Here is a 19,604-nt window from a genome sequence, read left to right as displayed (position 1 = left end):
ATCTTTATATTAATCTAAAGAGTAATACCACTCTCTCACACGCTTATTTGTTGTGAAATAAAGTTGTAAAGCTTTATTAGTCTTTGTGGGTCTTACGCAGCATTAATGAGATGAATATTAATCATTCGACTGCATTATATCTGTCTTTTTCTCCAACACATTTATTCCACATTTTTCATGTGAATGTTGCTTTTGGGTTTTGGTGATTTGAGATATGGGCATAAAATGAGATCTTGCATTGTTGCTCATGTACAAAGATCTACTCCTATTTTGCTCTTATATAAGATGTGAATTGAAAATAGAATAAGAATATCGATTCATTATTCATGAGACTTTAGCAATAAATTGGATTAGATTCAGTACTATTTAATGTTCGTAATTGCAAAGACAAAATATGATGAATTCGTGTTGGAGATTTTTGTTATTGTGAACTATAGATAAAACAAAATCAGTTCATGACTACTATAATCTTAAATAATTGTAAACTATAAATACCAAGTACCAGTACTACATAGTACTTCCCTCCGTTTAATTCAAGATATTCATTTTTCTTTTTTAGTTTATCATACTCAAGATGTACACTTTTTTTTTAACTAGTATTTACACCCGTGCTATGCACGGGGCATATAATTTTTAAATAATGAATGTAAATTTTAATGAAATATAGAAACTAAGAATTAAAAACAATATAAAGATTTATAAAAACATAATGTGATTATAAATAAAACATTTATACTAAATGAAGAATTTACTCATCAACTATAAATGAAATATTTCATATTCGGCAATCAATTTTATACAATTTTAATTTATAATATAAGTGGAGTAAAATAAACGACAAATAAGAGATGTATGACTAATGATCAAAGAGTATGAGTTAGTTAGAATAAGATACACAAATAAAGAACATGTTATTTGAGTAGAGATTAAAGAGAAAAATTAGAAAACAACAACAAACCAACCAATAGTTCATAAGTTTTGAAAAACTTCTTTGTAAACAACATTAACAGTAGCATCGCTTCTATTATCATCTTCATCTCCACAAACTAAAATCTTGAGACCTCTACGACTCGTAACTCTAGATATAGCAACATACATCTTTCCATGACTGAAGACTGGTTTTCGTAAAAATAATCCAACATGAGACAGAGATTGACCTTGACTTTTGTTAATGGTCATTGCATACGACACATCCAAAGGAAATTGTCGTCGTTGGAATTTGAATGGCAACCTTGGATCAGATGATATTAAAGACGGGGAATCAAAACTTTATGACCAACATTATGCCACCCAATACTTGTCCCTCAAAAACATAATCACCCAAACGCGTAATTATCAGTCTAGTGCCATTACACAATCCATTCGAGTGATCTATATTCCTTAACAACATCACAAGAGTACCAACTTTCAACAACAATTCATGATTAGGTGCACCTGAACACTTCAACTTATTCAAAAATTCAACAGAATGTATCTCAGCTAAGCCATTTGATGTCAAATCTGAGTTTGAGATACTATCAGAACTCAAATAAACTCGACCCTGACACTGATCCAACGACATCATGAATTGGTTAACCTCATCAACAACCTCTAAAGTATGAGCAAGTATGGCACGATCATGCAAACAATTACTCAAAAGCCCATGTTTTAAAATTGAATAATAAAATAACAAATGGATCGTTTTTTGTAATAGTTTTTTCTCACAGCCCAACTCAATTATAAACAGAAGCCCAGACAAAAGAATAAATTGAGAAGCCCAACTTCTCATTTTAATAATACTAATTATAGGCCCATACGATATTTCAAACAAACTTACATAACTTATCAAACTAAATAAATTATTAAGCATAATTAATAAAACTTAGTGTTTAATACGATACTATATAAAAAATATAGGAGTATATAGATCTTTGTCACATTGTATGCACGCCGCATCAGACGGGAACCCTAATTTCAACCACCTTCTCCACGCCTCCATCGACGAAAAATGGCCCGTTCTCAGGCGGTGGACGACACAAGGACTCCACTGAACCACAAATCGGCGAAAACTCTGTGCGACGAAACCCAAATTCCTCTACCTTCTAGCCACCTCCTCCGTCGTAAATGGAGAAACAGAGGAGGAGGACGGTGCCTACACTCCATTAAACACCAAATCGGTGACGGCTTCACACCGATTGCAGTTTGAATTTCCTTCACAATCCGAAGTCATCGAAGGTTTTCTTCTAAACCTTACCACGTCGGCAGCAAAAAAAGCTCTCTGAAACCAGGAAAAAGGTAAACAATTGTTCACTCTGGAATTATAAGTTTTAGTTTTTAATTGCATGTTTAGTTATTCAATTAATTTCAATATAAAAATATTTGCTAGGAATAGATCTCATAATATTGTAGCAGCTATGATTCTCTACCACACACTTCAAAATCGTGATAACAATGGGAAAACATAACAAAATCAAAGCCGACAAATCCAGAAAAAGGTAAACCCTAGAGCCATTTTTTATCAGATTAATTTTATGCTCATATTAGGAACACTAATTGCATTTAAATTTAGGTACTTATGTCACATAAACAATTTCTTCACATTTTAATTGTTATTTGTGGATTAAATAGATGTCATGGAACTTTATATTGGTTGACATTTTACTTGTCAGAAAACCAAGGTCTTTATCAATACTAACATTATTTTTCATACATTACTTTGCAAGTGATAGCAAATGAGGATATGCAAAAAATAAACAAATGACAAAGGCTTGAGCAATTACTGACATGAACTTGAAGGTCTAGACAAAGAGTTGTGATATGAATAGATCTTCAAAATTGGTTGCTTCTTTTACTTTTTCATTGTTAAAGAATAAAATATGTAAATGTTTAACTGGAGAGGCCATTTTCTGTGTAATATTAGTAGGGAATGTTCTTTGGATTCTTGTCCCCTGTAAAACAAAATACATTAATAATTTATTCAACTTAGTTTAAAATAAAAGCACAGTTGTTTGGTAGAATAAAGAACATACTACCTTAATATCATGCAAAACACACTCTGAGGGGTATTATTTTTATCTTTATATTTCTAAATAAAAGAAAATAATCTTAAAACTTTTTGCAGGTGATGATGTACATGGATTGTAAAAAGAAGTGGCAGGAAAAGAACCAAGAATGCATATAAACTGTAAAATAAGGTAAATGACATTAAACAGTAGCTAATGCTACTAATTTAAAATAACCAGAAACATAGTAAATTTAGAAACATAAAAAAATAATATAACAACAAACTGATTGCAGGGACTGATCTACAAAAATATCAATCAAAGGAAGCATGACTTGAAAAAAGATGACATGAGCATGGAGGCAATGGCAGATTCAAGGTAAGAAAACTACATTGTAAAATGAGTTTTTACATATGCAAAATATTTAGCACTATTAGTAAACATTGTGAAATTAGGATAACATAAACATGGACTTAATGACAAATTCAACTTAGATAACTGCATAATCATGTAGCTGAGAATTTACAGGAGATAACATAAACATGGACTGAATGATGCTTGGATTCTTGTCCCCTGTAACACAAAAGACATTAATAATTAGTTCCATTTAGTTTACAATAGAAGCATAATTGTTTGGTAGAAAAAAGATCATACCACATTATCATGCAAAACACACTCTAGGCTGTTATCATTTTTATCCTCTGGAACCCCTTCATACCTACAGACACATCTTACTTTAATGGTGGATGTAGTGATTGCCTTGGAAAGATTGTTTAAGCAGGTTACAAAAGGAGACATTACTTCACAATCTATTCAATCAGATGGAAATCATATAATGTCAGAAGATGAATTGTAATAGTAAATATATGAATTGTAACAGTAAATAAAGTCCATTTTTGTGCAGGAATTATGCTACTGAGAGGGACATAAAAAAGGAAGAAAAGGAAAGTCAAGAAGATGTGGTAACAATAGGAAAACAACCAATATTACAGAAATGACAAAATGGTAAGAAAAACACATTCTATCATTTCTTCCTAGCTGAGTATTTACAGGAGCTATATATCATAAACTAATTTCTATACAGATAAGTGCATTTCAGAAATAGGAAGAAATATGTAAAGAAGATTCAAGTTTGTGTGCTGATTCGGTTAAGTGTTTTCAGTTGTGAGGGGTTGGTGAGTGATTGTAGAAGCAGTTAGGAAAGGGTATTTATAGGGTAAAAAATGGTCAGCATGCTCTTAAAAAAGTCATTTAGGTTCCCAAAGAAACATAATAATTAGAAAGGCCTTCCAAATGACAAAATTAATATAGTCTGACATAAAAATCTATTAATAAATAAGTCTTTTCATTATACTTCTTTTAACTACATATACTTAAATATTAATCACACAGTACTAATCTGTCATTCAAAGAGAATCAGTGGCAAGACACTAATTCAATTTCACTTACTTGAGCAAAAAGTAGATTAGGTGTTTCAATACTATTATTAAATAAGATTCAATTTATAATCAGTAGTATTAGATTTGACTGTGAAGCAAAATACCCTCAGAAAATTATCAGTAGTATTAGATTTGATTGTGAAGCAAAATACCCTCAGAAAATAGCATTAAGACATAGAAAAGATTGAGAGGTTGTATTTTTTTAAACGGCTAGAAATCTACTATGTTCGAAATAAATTTCATGTATACATTAATATTCACTGATTTGGCCTTCTGTATACATTAATATCTCATTTATTGTAGTCTGTAGTATTTAAAGGACACTCTTTGATAGGAATATCAAAAGGAATAAATGAAAACCTAGAGAGATAGCAACTGCCTCTATCATTGAAGGAAATAGAGAGAGAAATAAAACTTGTTCTCTCAATAAAAGAGAAGGAGAAAGACACAGATCTGGAGCAGCAAACTCTCACATTGGAGGAAAAGGAGAGAGACACAAATGTGGTGACTGCTGGTGTCTAAACAATGATTACAAAAAAGCACAGGTGTGATCCACGTATGAACACCTATGGAACTCTAGCATGAAACAAACCGTAGGAAGAGAGGAGTTATACAAAAGGTAATAGTACATATTTATTCAGCTTCCTCAAATATTTTTCTGCCCAAATCAACAGAGATTGAGTATTTAAATATGAATCTGATTAAGTGAGTCATTATAGCAGAAAAATAAATATGAATAATTGGAGCTTATTGCAATGTTTTACATGTTTGAGTTTAGATTATAGTATAAATTTCCATATATATGGTTGCTTGAGGTTAAAAAAACAACTCAAACCCTAATGAAATATTAGCCGCCTTTCACTATGCAGGAAAAAGGAAAAGCATGCATGACATGTCAGACTTGGGGGGCTCAAAGCTATTCTATATCATCATCACATAACGGAATAGGTATGAAATTCTTTTCTTTTAATACATCATAACTAAATGAGACTCAGTTATAGTTTTTGCATCTCAATCTAATGGGTACAGATTAATTACTATACCTAGTCAGAATTATATCATCCATGTTTAAATTTTTTTCGGAATATAGCTAAAGTATGCTTCTTTTAACTACATATACTTAAATATTAAACACATAATACTACATCTTGCAATTAGCACACTACAACTAAGATTACTTTTATTAATCAGCCATTTAGATAGAATCAGTAGCAAGTTACTAATTCAATCACTTTCCTGATCATAAAGTAGATTAGGTATTCAATCCAATTAGTAAATAACATTAAGACTTAGAAAAGATTGAGAGGTTGTATTTTTTTAAATTGCCAGAAATTTCATAATAGTTCGAAATAAATTTCATGTACTAATCATTATAGTGACATTATAATCTTTCATACACTAATTGCTTAATGCTTTGCAGGTAATATTACTGAATTTAATGGTGTTTCTACATTTTTCCATTTTATTTAAAGAAATGACTTACATGGATTACTAATATATGCTGCATTTATTATCAGGGACAAATGGATCAATATGAGCTTTGGAAATATGGGAAAAATATATTGGTAATAGAATAGTATAAAATTACTACAACCTATGTCGATCCTACAAAAAGGGCTGTAATCTATCCCCCCCTCTCTCTCTATATATATATCTCCATCTCTCTCTCTATCTCGGTCTCTCTCTATATCTATCTTGCTAATTTTTCATGTTCTATAATTCTGATTTTATTATCTAAGTTACTTATTTTTAATGCTGTAAAATTGTCATTTAATTCTATGATGATTATATCACAAGTTCTTCTTGGTATTTTTTAGTATTTTTAAAGTGCAGGTATAAATTGAATTAAAAACAAATTTAAAATTCTGAAAATGAGTTAATTTTACAAAACCTATGCAAGCCTAAGTACCAGTGCCATGCTCCCAAAAATAAAAGGCTTTCACAATATCCCATGCCATGCTTTGTCTTAATTTTCGTGCAGAGTAATTTTTTATTGAGTGAACAATTATCAACGGTTTTCCCGCCAAAAAGGATAGAATTGGTATTTCTAAAAAGTTTTACAAAACTGTCACTTTATATAATGATAGATTTGTCAAACTCAAGATGCTCATTTTCTATATTTGGAATAAATAAATCATTCTATCATCTCTCATCATTAAAATATTCAACTTTTATTTTTTTCTATCTACTTACTCTACCTAACAACTTCTTCGAAAATCTCATCATGCTACTATAGAATGTGAACATATTGAATAAGTACCTAACAACTTTTCCGAAAATCTCATCATGCCACTATAGAATGTGAACATATTGAATAGGACTAAGGGAGTAAATAATTAACATAGATTTTCCAATTTTACATGTATCTCACATACTCATTAATGTTGATACGAAAAAATGACTGTGCATATAGATAAATGATAATAGTGGGTATGATGTTTGAGATCATGGATCCATTATGATGTGTATTTTAAAAAATTCTACCACTACTATACTATTTTTGTCAGTCATTAAATGTATTATATTACTATTTTGGGTGGTACATATAATCATATTTTATCATAAAATTAATATATAATACTCCATATATTCCATATTAACCGCTTTCATTTATATTTATTAGTGATATGGAGTACTATATGATGATGGCATATCTTCACTACTATTAAAATATCCAATAACGAGTAGCTATAGCCTAGCAGTAACAAATAACAACTAAATCAATGGGCATGCTGCGGAGTACGACCGTCTCGACGGTGAAGCCCTGCCCGAACCCAAAGAGCACCCCCCGATCGAGCCCCTCACTAGTGGTGCTTAGCCCCTGCTCGGCCGAGGACCTTCTCATCTCATCCATAATAAACACAACATTCGCGCTCGACACATTCCCGTACTCCCTCAACACGCGCCGCGACACCCGCAACTTCTCCGCCTTCAGGCCCAACCCTGTCTCTATCTGGTCCAGAATCGCGGCCCCACTAGGATGCGCTGTTGAAAGATATGAGTATTATTCATTCAACTTGTTCAGAGAATTACAATAGGTACGCCTCCTTTAAATAGGCCAAGGGTTACATAAAATTGGCAAGATTTGCCATAATACTCATTCCCTAATTAATTTTTTTTCCTTGCTTACCTATTTTCCTTACTTACATATTTTCCTTTCTAACACTCCCCCTCAAGTTAAGTAATGGGATTACCGATACTTAACTTGCCCAATACCTCATGGAAGCTTCTTGCATCAACAGCTTTCGTGAGTATACCCGCCAACTGATCTTCAGATCTCACAAAAGGAAGTTCTACCGTCTTGGCCTCTATATTGTCCTTGATGAAATGTCGATCCACCTCGACATGTTTTGTCCGATCATGCTGAACTAGATTTTCAGATATACTGATTGCCGCCTTATTATCACAGAACAACTTACATGACTTCTGTGAGTTTAAGTTCAACTCAGTCATCAATTTCCTCAGCCACAGAATCTCAGTCAACCCACTCTTAATCCCTCGAAATTCAGCTTCTGCACTTGACAAGGCTACCACTTTCTGTTTTTTGCTTCTCCACGTGACAAGATTTCCTCCCACAAAGGTAAAATATCCAGCAGTTGATTTTCTGTCATTTGGGTTCCCTGCCCAATCAGCATCCGTGAATCCATGAATCTCTAAATGTCCATGATTCTCGAATAGAATCCCATGGTTCGCTGTCCCTTTCAGATATCGAACAATCCTCAGTGTTGCTTCCCAGTGAGCTACTTGAGGTGCATGCATAAACTGACTAACTACTCCAACTGCATAAGCTATGTCGGGTCTAGTGTGGGATAGGTATATCAATTTTCCAACTAAACGTTGATATCTTGTGCGGTGAGTGGCTTCAGCTCCTTCAACTATCCGCAGACCATGATTCTGAACCATATGAGTATCTGCTGGCTTACAGTCCAGTAGTCCTGTCTCGGTTAACAAGTCAAGTACATATTTCCTCTGACTGATGAAAATCCCCTTCTTTGACCTTAGCACTTCTACCCAGAAAGTACTTTAGTAATCTCAAGTCCTTCATTTCAAACTCTGCAAACAAATTCTTCCTTAGCTTGCTTATTTCCTCTTCATCATCTCCCGTGAGAATCATGTCATCTACATAGATGATGAGGCATGTAATCTTTCCTTCTCTTTTCTTCAAGAATAATGTATGATCAGAGTTGCTTTGTTCATACCCATACTTCTTCATTGCCTCAGAGAATCTCCCAAACCAAGCTCTAGGTGACTGCTTTAGCCCATATAGTGTTCGTTTTAGTTTGTAAATCTTTCCTCCTTCGAAATCTCCAACAAATCCAGGTGGTGGCTCCATGTAAATGGGCTTCTTCAGTTCCCCATGTAAGAATGCGTTTGTCACGTCGAACTGATGTAGTGGCCATTCCTTGACTGCCGCTATTGAGAAGAGCACTCGAATAGTACTTATTTTTGCTACCGGCGAGAATGTTTCAGCATAATCAACTCCATAAGTCTGAGTGTATCCTTTGGCCACAAGTCTCGCCTTATACCTTTCAATCGACCCATCTGGCCTCCGTTTGATAGTGAAGACCCATCTGCATCCCACAGTTCGAACTCCATCAGGTTTAAGACATACTTCCCATGTATTGTTCTTCATCAGAGCCCGCATTTCTACTAGCATTGCTTCTCGCCAGTGAGCAATTTTCATAGCCTCCTCGGCCGTATATGGGATTTCTTCTTCTTCTTCGTAAAGTGCTGCTTCAAACGCCCTAGCCATCTCTGTTAGATTTGCTTTAGCCAGATTCGCCATAGAATATCGGCTTCTACTAATCCTCTTAGGACTGTATCTCTTAGCCGGGACCCCACGAGTAGTTCTGTTGGGGAGTATATAGCGGCCGGTATCACCATCAATTGCTGCATTCTCATTCTCGTCTACACCAAAAGTGTCAGGAGTAATAACTGTATTATCTGAGCTAGTTTCAGGAATTACCTCGGATATCACTGGAGGAGGACTTGATTCAGGCGTAGGCGGTTGAGGAGGCTCTACAGCAGATGTGACTGACTCGGCAGTGACACTAGCTTGTTCTGTTGGTTCCACGTTCGAGATACTTGGATGTGGCATCGGAAAACTGAGGGGTCCAATTTTATCACACTCCCCCTGAACAGCACTCCCCCCTGACCCCGAGGTTGGGTGTGATAGAAGTATTCACTTTCTAGAAAATTACAATTCATGGTTGTTATAACCTTCCTAGACCCCGGGTGATAGCATCGATAGCCCTTCTGATTTACCCCATACCCCAAAAAAACACATTTTATTGCACATGCAGAAAATTTTCCTCTTTCGTGTTTCGGTACATGCACATAAACGGAACAACCAAAGATTTTGAGCGGAAGTATGAGAGGTGGGGGAATATCAGTAAGGGATGCGAGAGTCTGCAAAGGAGTTTTCATACCCAAAATTTTTGTAGGCAAACGATTAATCAGGTAGACAGCAGTGGCAACAGCTTCGGGCCATAAAAATTTAGGAACATTTGAATAAAAAAACAGGGCTCTCGTGACCTCTAGGATTATCCTATTCTTTCGTTCAGCTACACCATTTTGTTCAGGAGTGTAAGGACAAGTAGTTTGATGAACTAACCCCTTTTCTTTAAAAACATCAGTCATGTCTTTGTTAACAAATTCCCTACCATTATCGGATCTAAGAATTTTGATCGTGGTTTGGAATTGTGTCTGGATCATTGTAAAGAAACGGGTAAATTTTTCAAAAACGTCAGATTTATGCTTCAAAAAATATACCCAAGTCAATCTAGTGCAGTCATCCACAAAAATGAGAAAATATTTAAAACCATGATCACCAACAATAGGAGCTGGACCCCAAACATCGGCATGCACTAGAGAAAAAATAGTCTTAACACGAGTATCACTTGATCTAAAGGATTGTCTGTGGTTTTTTGCCAAAACACAAGATTCGCAAGTAATATCCTTAAAATGGGAAAACTTTGGAAAAAGCAATTTTAAATACCCCGAGGATGGATGCCCCAATCTGCGGTGCCACAACCAAGCTTCCCGATTTGCAGATCCGTGAGCAAGCATCGCGGTACCACCTTGTTGAGTAATCTCATCCACATAATAAAGACCTTGACGCTCAGTGCCACGCCCAATTATCTTCCTCGTCCTGATATCCTGTAATACACAGAAATTAGGATGCATTAGTAACGTACAGTTTAATTCTTTCGTTACGTGGCTGATAGACATAAGTTTATAAGATAATTTGGGCACATAGAGGCAATTTGTAAGCTTCAGGGTTGGGGATATTTCAATGGTTCCACTCCCACCCACAGCGGTCAACTCTCCATCGGCAGTTTGAATTTGGCTTTTAGTTGCCCCATTAAATTCACAAAAATCTTTCAGATCGTAGGTCATAGTATCAGTTGCCCCACAATCAAAAATCCACTCACTCTCCTTAGGGTCAATTTTACTTTGGGCAATGCATGTAATAGGTATATTTTCCAAGGGTGCAAAACGATTTGGGCTTAAGACGGAACTTTCAGACAGTTTTGTGGTCAAACGTGGAATATAGTTTTTCTGGGGTCCTAACTGTAATTTTCCCGGGTCATATTGCATATATTCTGAACTATAAGGACCAGAAATTAAATTACTCATGCTTTGGGGTTTATTCTGAAAATCAAATTGGGGATCGGGGTTTCTCAACCCCAATCTGTTACCTCCTTTCTTCTCCTTTCTTCTCCGCGAAGGCTGCCTCACCGGGCCTGCCGCCTCCACCCGGTTGAGGACCGGTATCTACTGCTCTCCCACGGGTGTTAGTCATCTCCCTATTCCCTGCTCCTTGTAGAAATAATCCGCCTCCATCTTCGACTCCGATGGCTAATCGAGCTTTAGCCTTTTGATTTTCATCCCACAATTCCGGAAATCCAACGAGGAGGAAACATGTATCTCGAGTATGTCTTTGTTTTCCGCAATGAGAGCACCAAAATTTTGATTTGTCGGGTTTGAAACCGCTTTGGCGATTGGGCTGTTGCGCGGCGGTTCGTGGTGGTGGCTGTTTTGGTCGCGGTGGTGGCTGGTTTCTGACGGCGAACCCGTGTCCGACTTGGCCCGATGATGATCCATCGTTGATTGCGCCGGTCTGGAGATCGATGTCTGCTGCCGGCATGATTTTCAACCGCGTAGCTTCTCGTTTTACCAGACCGTATGCGGTCTCGGCTGAGGGCAACGGGGTTTCCTTGAGAATATCCCTTCGGATCCCGTCATATCTTGCATTCAAGCCTGTTAGGAATTTGAACAGCCGTCTTGTTGCTACATACGTTCGAAGTTGGCTAATCCCCTTGTCGCAGCAATCCACAGGTTGATGTTGGCATCGGTCAATTTCGACCCAGATTCCGTGGAGATGTCGCCAATATGTTTCTAGCCCATGTTCCCCTTGCACGATTCGGCCTGCCTTTTCCTCTAGATCGTACAACAGATATGGATCTGCAGTACTTTCGAATGTAGTTTGTAGGCTCTCCCACAGAGCTTGCGAGGTTTGGTGATGTGCAAAGTCGACAACAATTTCTGTTTCGACGTTGTCAATTATCCATGAGAACACTGTCATATCGGCTTCCTCCCATTCTGTGTACCCCTTCATTCCAGGTTCCGGCGGCTGCGGTGTACTGGTGATATACCTGTTTGCTCGTCTTCCCACGATGGCTACTCTCATCAGCCGTTTCCATAGGGGATAATTCATCCCGTTGAGTTTAACTGCTAGAGTAACATTCTTACTCATCTTTAATCGTGTCTCCTCCATATTTGATTTCTCTTCATCGTCTGACATGTTGCAGGTTGAAAATAACCGCCTTCTTGGTCGGGAAAGGTATTAGGCTATGATGATTTTGTTATGAGCCTTTGCTCTGGTACCATGTTGAAAGATATGAGTATTATTCATTCAACTTGTTCAGAGATACAATAGGTACGCCTCCTTTAAATAGGCCAAGGGTTACATAAAATTGGCAAGCCATAATACTCATTCCCTAATTAATTTTTTTTCCTTGCTTACCTATTTTCCTTACTTACATATTTTCCTTTCTAACATGCGCAATCCAAAATATCGAATCCCAATCCCTGATCCCAAACGGCCGGAAAGCCTCTTCCAAACACGCCTCGATGTTCTTCGCAATCAAGCCCGGGACATCGGCCCGGAGATGGACGACCAGCCCGGCCTCCCTCACATGCCCGACGATCGCACGGGCGCTGCCAGGGATGATCTGGAAGAGCGGTAGCTACGATCCGGAAAATGGGTCAGAGCCTACAATCATGGCCGCGGCTGCGTCCCCAAACAGGGCTTGCCCCAAGAGGTTCTCGGGCCGAGGGTGGTGGTCTCCGAGTTGACGATCAGGACCCTTGCAGTATCGTTGTTCTCGGCCAAGTCCTTGGCCACACGGAGGGCAGCCGCAGCAGCGTGGCACCCCTGGAGGCATTCACGTAGTTATTACTAGAAATTTTTGATCAATGATTAAGTGATGAAGACGAATTTTAACAATTACGGAGTACTCCTATACTAGTACATAACTTTGGAGTAATATTTTTTCCACTATACTCAACCAAAATTATCAATATCTTCACCTTGACATGACCAACAATGTTAATGCATCAATTGAGCGAATCTAGTTATAAAATGATTAAAATTAGCTGCAAACTTACATTAAAATTATTGGTAGAGCTATAATTAAACATTTTTTCCCCAAAGAGTAGGGTTAGAACTAAAATAATTGTCAAATTCAATTAAATCATAATTGAAGCTATAAAGTGACTAAAAATAATTATAGAAAAAAATATATAGTGTAAAAAAATTAATGGGGTGGTAGTTTTTCCTGTGTCTAGCACTACCTGGAGGTACATCATGGAGCGCTTGACGGAGGGGCGGAGGCCGAGGAGGGTGGTGAGGTGAAAGTCGGCGCCAGGCATGTGGAAGCTGCTGTTGGTAGAGAAGATGAGGTGGGTGATCTTCGATTTAGGCTGCCCCCACTCATTGATGGCCGCCTCCGCTGCCTCTTTTCCCAACTTTGGCACCTCCTCTGCCACCATGTCTTGTCGTGTGTTCAGTGATGGGGCCAGGTACTCTCCCATGTTAGGGTTTTGGTTCACGAGCTCCTCGGTTAGGTGTGTGTAGCGTTTTTTTTTATCATGGAATTTTCACCTGAAAATAAAATTATATATCATTTCTTAAAATGTTAATAACAGATACACAATCTGTTGATTTGTTATAATTAATTTAGATCATTTCAGTTTTTTCCCAAGAAAGGAACTGTAACGTACTAAATGATACTCCCTCCGTCCCGCACTACTCGCACTTATTTCCTTTTTGGGCGTCCCAAGTTACTTGCACTCTTTCCATTTTTAGTAAAAAATTTCACCTAGAGCCGTCATTTTTTACTTTCCTATACACTCATTCCTTAATCTCCGAGCCGATAAGAAAATAAGCGAGTAGCTCGGGACGGAGGGAGTACTTTGTAATATATTTTATTATATTTTTAACATGTTGTTTTATAAATGGGGTTGATACGACCCTTGCTAACGATGCTCCGTTCAACGATGAAGAGCTGCATGAACCCATGCAGCTAGACACGTCGGAGGTAGAAGAGAAGAAGGAGCCAAGAGCGAGAGGTCGGGCCAAGAACAGATGGACAAAGAAGGATCGACCGAAGAGGGCTGCGTCTTGGCCCGCCAAATATCGAGATTTCGTCAGCCATTAGAGATAGAATTATTTTGATTTCTTTTTTTTATTTATTTCCTTATTTTTGATTAATTTGTTTCGTTAGTTTGTTGTTCCTTCCTTTTAGAATTGAGTCAAGTCTTTTTGGGTTCTCTATAGATACTATAGAATCCTCATAGATCGAGTCATTGAGAATTAAAGTAATTAAAACACTTTTTCTCATCTTGGAGTTTTCGAAACCCTAGCCTCACGTTAGGGTTAGTTCGTGGTCTTATTTCACAAATTCATTGATAACGTGTGCTCAAAGTTCTCGATAGGAACTTTCATCCTATCAGGGGTCGTAGGTGGTGATTTTATTTTATTTAATTGCAATTGAATCCAATAGTATTCTTATCGACAAAAAATTTGGTATGAATTGAACATCTAACCGATTTGGGCTTTGAGCCATCTAAAGAGTGCGTGAATGATTTTTTTCTAAAAGATAGCCTATGTGAGAACACAATCGAAATTTAGTTTACTAATCACCTACTAGTATTTTAATTCCAATATGAGTATATATTAAAAATTGTTTCAGTATAAAAACAGAGATTTATAGTGCTGCAGTTCGTGTGCGGCTAAAAAGGTCCACATTTTCTGCTGCATTCATTGCAGCTCCATTTGCCATCTGACCTTCATATTCCTACTTTGATGATTTATAAGAGCGTCCACTGTAGGGGAGCCGCGGCTCGTGGCTCGGCCGCAGCCCCCTATAACGAGAGCCACCAAAATCCGCGGTGGGGGAGGGTGCCCAGGAGAGAGCCACGACGGCGGCTCGGCCGCGGCGCTTGGGCACGAGCCGCGGCTACCCTCTTTTTCAATTTTTTTATTTATTTTCTTAATTCTATAAATCTACCCATTTTTTTACCCCATTCCAATCTCCACTCTTTTCAATTTATCTCAATTCTACTTTGAAAAATGAGTTCCGATGATGAGTTTCAACAATTGGTCGATAGGGAGTTCGATGAACTGGTTGAAGAGGTGCAACGTAAAGCTGACGAGGAGGAGGAGGCAGCGGCGGCGGCGGTCTTTCGGCCGTTCCATCATAGGCGGACAATCTGCCGTGACCATGTCGGGGCCGACCAACGGTTGATGGAAGACTACTTTAGCGATAAACCCCTGTTATCCGCCAGAGATTTTCCGTCGCCGATTCAGAATGTCGCAACGGCTCTTCATCGATATAGCGACGACATTGGCACAGCGGTACATGTGCTTCACATTGCGACGTGATGCTAGCGGTCAACCCGGATTGTCGACATATCAGAAGTGTACCTCTGCAATTAGGCAGCATTCCTATGTCGGTTCCGCTGACATGTTCGACGAATACCTACAAATGGGTGAAACAACTTCCCTAAGGACGCTGAGACAGTTTTGTAATGGCATCTAGGATATCTTCGGTCGGGAGTATCTACGGAAGCCAAATGCCGATGAATGCCAGAGATTGATAGATATGCACGGGACGGTGCACCATTTTCCGGGGATGTTGGGCAGTATCGATTGCATGCACTGGGAGTGGAGGAACTGCCCGGTGGCTTGGAAGGGGCAGTTCACATCTGGATTCAAAGGGAGACACCCCAGATGATATTGGAAGTCGTTGCTGACTACCGTTTGCGAATCTGGCATGCGTATTTTGGTGTCGCAGGGTCGAACAACGACATCAACGTTCTACAGTCGTTTCATCTCTTCAGTGACGAGTGTCGGGGTGAGGGTCCAACGGTCAGATTCGTGGCCAACGGCACGCAGTACAACATGGCATACTATTTGGCCGATGGGATATGCCCTCGTTGGCCCGTGTTTGTCAAGACGATCCGACAACCGGTTGGGCCGAAGCAATCCTATTTGGCGAAAAAACAAGAGGGTGCTAGGAAGGATGTTGAGCGAGCTTTTGGTGTCCTCCAATCGCGATGGGCCATTCTACGGTGCCTGGTACGAGTTTGACACGAAAATGATATCGCCTCCATCATGTATGCATGCATCATATTACACAATATGATAATCGATGACGAATAATTTGCTGCAGAGCGCTGGGCACCGGAAGAGGGTGCTAGTACGAGTCACGGTATTGCCACCGCCCCACGGGTGTACCGCGTAGTGATGCATACTTGATCCAACGGTTCACCAATATGCGGAGGGGAACATCACATACGACACTGCAGACTGATTTGGTTGAAGAGGTCTGGAATTGTAGGGGAGGGGGCAGAGCGTGATATGCATTCACGGTGTAGTTCGTGTGATGTCGATAATTTTCGTTGTATAATTTTACCCCTTTCTATAATACAACGAAGATTTGGTTTTAATTTTTGTTTTTATTAAATTATGCATTTTTTTATAATTATTATAGTCCGATAATTTTTATTGTAGTTAAATTAAAATACCTCACAAAATGAAAAAAATTAATATTTGGTGGCTTGGGCTTGTCCACTATAGTGTGAACAAGTATTTTTGGTGGCCCGTCCAAATTTTGTGGCCTAGGCCAAGTTTTGTGGCTTGACCCAGGGCCGAGCTCTACTATTGTGGACACCCTAAATGTGTTGATATTCAGCTGCATTTATTGCGCCTCAAATTTACCAGCGTATGTCAACTTTGATGTTGAATCAAAGATTGGGGACTCATATTTCAATAATGTTGGATGTTAATGTGCTCTCTCCCTCTTTTCCGACTTAACATAGCAATCGTTTTTGAAAAATGGAGTAATAGTAAATGAAATAGTTAAAGTGATAAAGAGTAAAATAAAAGAGAATAATATAAATTAGAGTCTTCTCTATATTATTTCTTTCTTACTTTATTCTTTCAATACTTTAACTATTTATTACTCTTTATATCCCTTATAATTTGTCACTATTTGATCCAACACGTATTTTAAAAAATGTAATAGAAAATGAGTTGAAAAAGTTAGTGGAGGTGGGTCCCACTTTTATAGTAGTATGGTTTTATAATAAAATGTGAAGAGAAATGTGTTACTGGAATGTGAGGTCCACTACAAAAAATGTATAAGTGAAAGGCGACAAATTTTTAGGGATGACAAAAATGGAAATAAATGACAAATTTTCAGGGACAGAAGGAGTAGTATTATTTTTTCAAAACGAGTGTAAAAATGAAACGTCTCTATTAACATGGAACGAATGTAGTACTATATATATTACCATCTCTAATGGTACACTAAGACCCAATATGGAGTAGGCAATTAGCTCCGATAGTACTACAAAACTAATCTTATTTTTGATTTTTGAATAAAATATAGGAGTATTTATCTTAAGGTTTACACTTATAAGTTATAAAACAAACTTAAATCATTTTTTAAATTTTGTGAGTAGAAAAAAGGTACTAATATATAGAATATTCTTTTAAGTTTGAATGTATCATAAATAGTTGGAGTAAAATTACTACTATTTGATAGGAGTATGACATTTACACTAAATTGAGTTTGAGTTTAGTATAAATGATTAGAAAAATATTTTGTTGGGTGTCTTATTGCGTGGTAGAATTGTTGAGGAGTGTAAGTCTAATGGTAGAACCGTACAGTTTTTAGTGAAAATAAACTAAAAAATCATATTTTTGCGAACTATTAATAATCTATCTAAAGTTTGATTTTAATAATTAAGTTGCATTTTATCACCAATCTAAAATATGACACTTTAAAACTACATGCAGCCAAAATCTGCTGCTCCCGCAGCCATCGACAAATTCTTTTATCTTTTCATTTTTGGATTTTCTAGGAAGGAAAATAGTAATGTGATAAACATCAAAGGAAATAAATCAGAAACTTTATCTTCCCTAATTTTATTTCAAGAGAGATTCAGTTCATATGCAAATTTATAGCAAATTAAGTACGTGGGCTCAGGTATTGAAAAATGGCTTGATCTTAAAGAAAATTAGGACTAGTACTAGAAAAACAAAACGAAAGAAGCAATTTAATTATACTATAAGAAATAGAAAATCTTACACATGTGCCTAAATTTTCGGTTGACATCGGTCATATGTTCACTCTTTGTGACGCGAACGTAGTAATCAGGAAACGTGCTTTGCTCGATGCAGTTTAGCGGCACAGCGGTGCCGATTGCCAACACAGTGGCCGGACCCTCAGCCCGTTGAGCACGGTGGAACTCCTCCGCAGTCGCCATTTACTTCGCCGGGAAAGTGTTGTTTGCGGCTGATCGAGATGGTGGAAAGATAGAAGCTGTAATGCTCTATTAGAATTGTGTTTTCTAATTTTGAGGGGTTTGTGGGGCGGCTATATAATTAAATTACATGGTTTCGTAGGAGTAATATATGGAGTGATTTATTTTCTTTATTTATTAAACTAAAAATGATGAGCATCACATAAAAATCAATAAGTCAACACAGAAGGACCAATTCTCAAATCTCATCCAAACTTAAGATTTTTTAATCAGCTTTTACTCCTATCCCCATATCACTCATATTGTAGTAACTACTAATTGTAGTCCATTTATAGTTGCGATTATTAAGATTTAGTATACTGATTCTATTTTTTTGGTTTAACCACAAGTGTACCGAACCCGGCGGAATCCGACTAATCCTGCTCGACCGGGCTTGCAGATTAAGGCCGAAAGTCTCCCAACGGGTGACGGGGTTTGAACCCGTGACATTCATCATGTTTTGTCTTTACAATTTCGAACATTAAATAGTACTGAATTCACTCCAATTTATTGCTACTAAAGTCTCATGAATGATGAATCGATATTCTTATTCTATTAAAATTTACATCTTATATAAGAGCAATATAGCACTTTAAGCCAAAATTTTATTTTAATATTTTTTGGCTATTTCTTCGATATATTTGTAGCTAGAGAAAAAGTTAAATAGTTAACTGATAAGGCTTATTTCATGCATCAGTTTAGGGGTAAAATGAAGGCTACTTGATCAGTTTATCGCGCAAAGCGAGTGTTAATTATGCAGGAATGCCGCTTGACCAAGGGCAACAAGGCCAAGCTGATCAAGCTGGCACAGGAGGCGAAAAAGGCCAAAACTGGATGGGTTGATCAAGGTGGTGATCAAACAGTTAGTCGGGGGACCACTGCATTCTAGAAGGAGGACACGTGAGGCTGATGCGCTGGAAAGCAATCCTCAATTAGTTATCAAGAACTACAGCTGTGAAACAGAAAGGGAACACGTATCGATGGATAAAACGCGCAAGGACGAAGCCGAATCCTCATTCGGTTATTGAAGAATCACTGCATTCTAGAAGCAGGGCACGTATCAATTGATGACGCGCGCAATCCCAGCAAGGACGAATATTCGCTGCCGAAGTCGTTATACTAGCTGGAGGTTGTTGCGACGAGCCTATAAATAGAAGACGCAGCACCATAATGAGAATCTTCGGTCGGTCCCTTAGTTTAGTTCTCGCCTGGTTCCAAGTTCTTCCACGTTCCAAAATAGCCCAGGTTAGAGAGTAGAAATGGTCAGTTAGAAGGACAACGACCGAAGGGAGCGTGACAGAGAAAC

General features: G+C 37.7%; 2 long non-coding RNA genes and 1 pseudogene across 4 annotated transcripts; 1 reads left to right on the top strand and 2 right to left on the bottom strand.

Moving 5' to 3' along the window:
- Positions 1–1,911: 1,911 nt before the first annotated feature.
- On the top strand, positions 1,912–6,229 carry LOC121803072. Of its 3 annotated transcripts, none has more exons than XR_006050904.1 (8): positions 1,912–2,274; positions 2,372–2,474; positions 3,101–3,173; positions 3,277–3,359; positions 3,886–3,986; positions 4,755–5,039; positions 5,290–5,368; positions 5,938–6,229. It is a non-coding gene; the product is annotated as an uncharacterized LOC121803072 (long non-coding RNA). The 3 variants fall into 3 exon arrangements; XR_006050903.1 differs by having other exon boundaries at positions 2,366–2,474; XR_006050905.1 differs by lacking the exon at positions 2,372–2,474.
- Positions 3,294–3,877, bottom strand: LOC121803073. The gene is made up of 2 exons (XR_006050906.1): positions 3,636–3,877; positions 3,294–3,554 (listed from the first exon to the last, which is right to left on the bottom strand). It is a non-coding gene; the product is annotated as an uncharacterized LOC121803073 (long non-coding RNA).
- An 886-nt stretch (positions 6,230–7,115) lies between the features above and the next one.
- LOC121803728 lies at positions 7,116–18,262 on the bottom strand (annotated as a pseudogene).
- Between the last annotated feature and the right edge of the window lie 1,342 nt (positions 18,263–19,604).

The sequence above is a fragment of the Salvia splendens genome, chromosome 5, assembly GCF_004379255.2.
Source record: "Salvia splendens isolate huo1 chromosome 5, SspV2, whole genome shotgun sequence".
In the NCBI taxonomy this organism is placed as follows: domain Eukaryota; kingdom Viridiplantae; phylum Streptophyta; class Magnoliopsida; order Lamiales; family Lamiaceae; genus Salvia; species Salvia splendens.
This window is presented reverse-complemented; position numbering and strand designations above follow the sequence as displayed.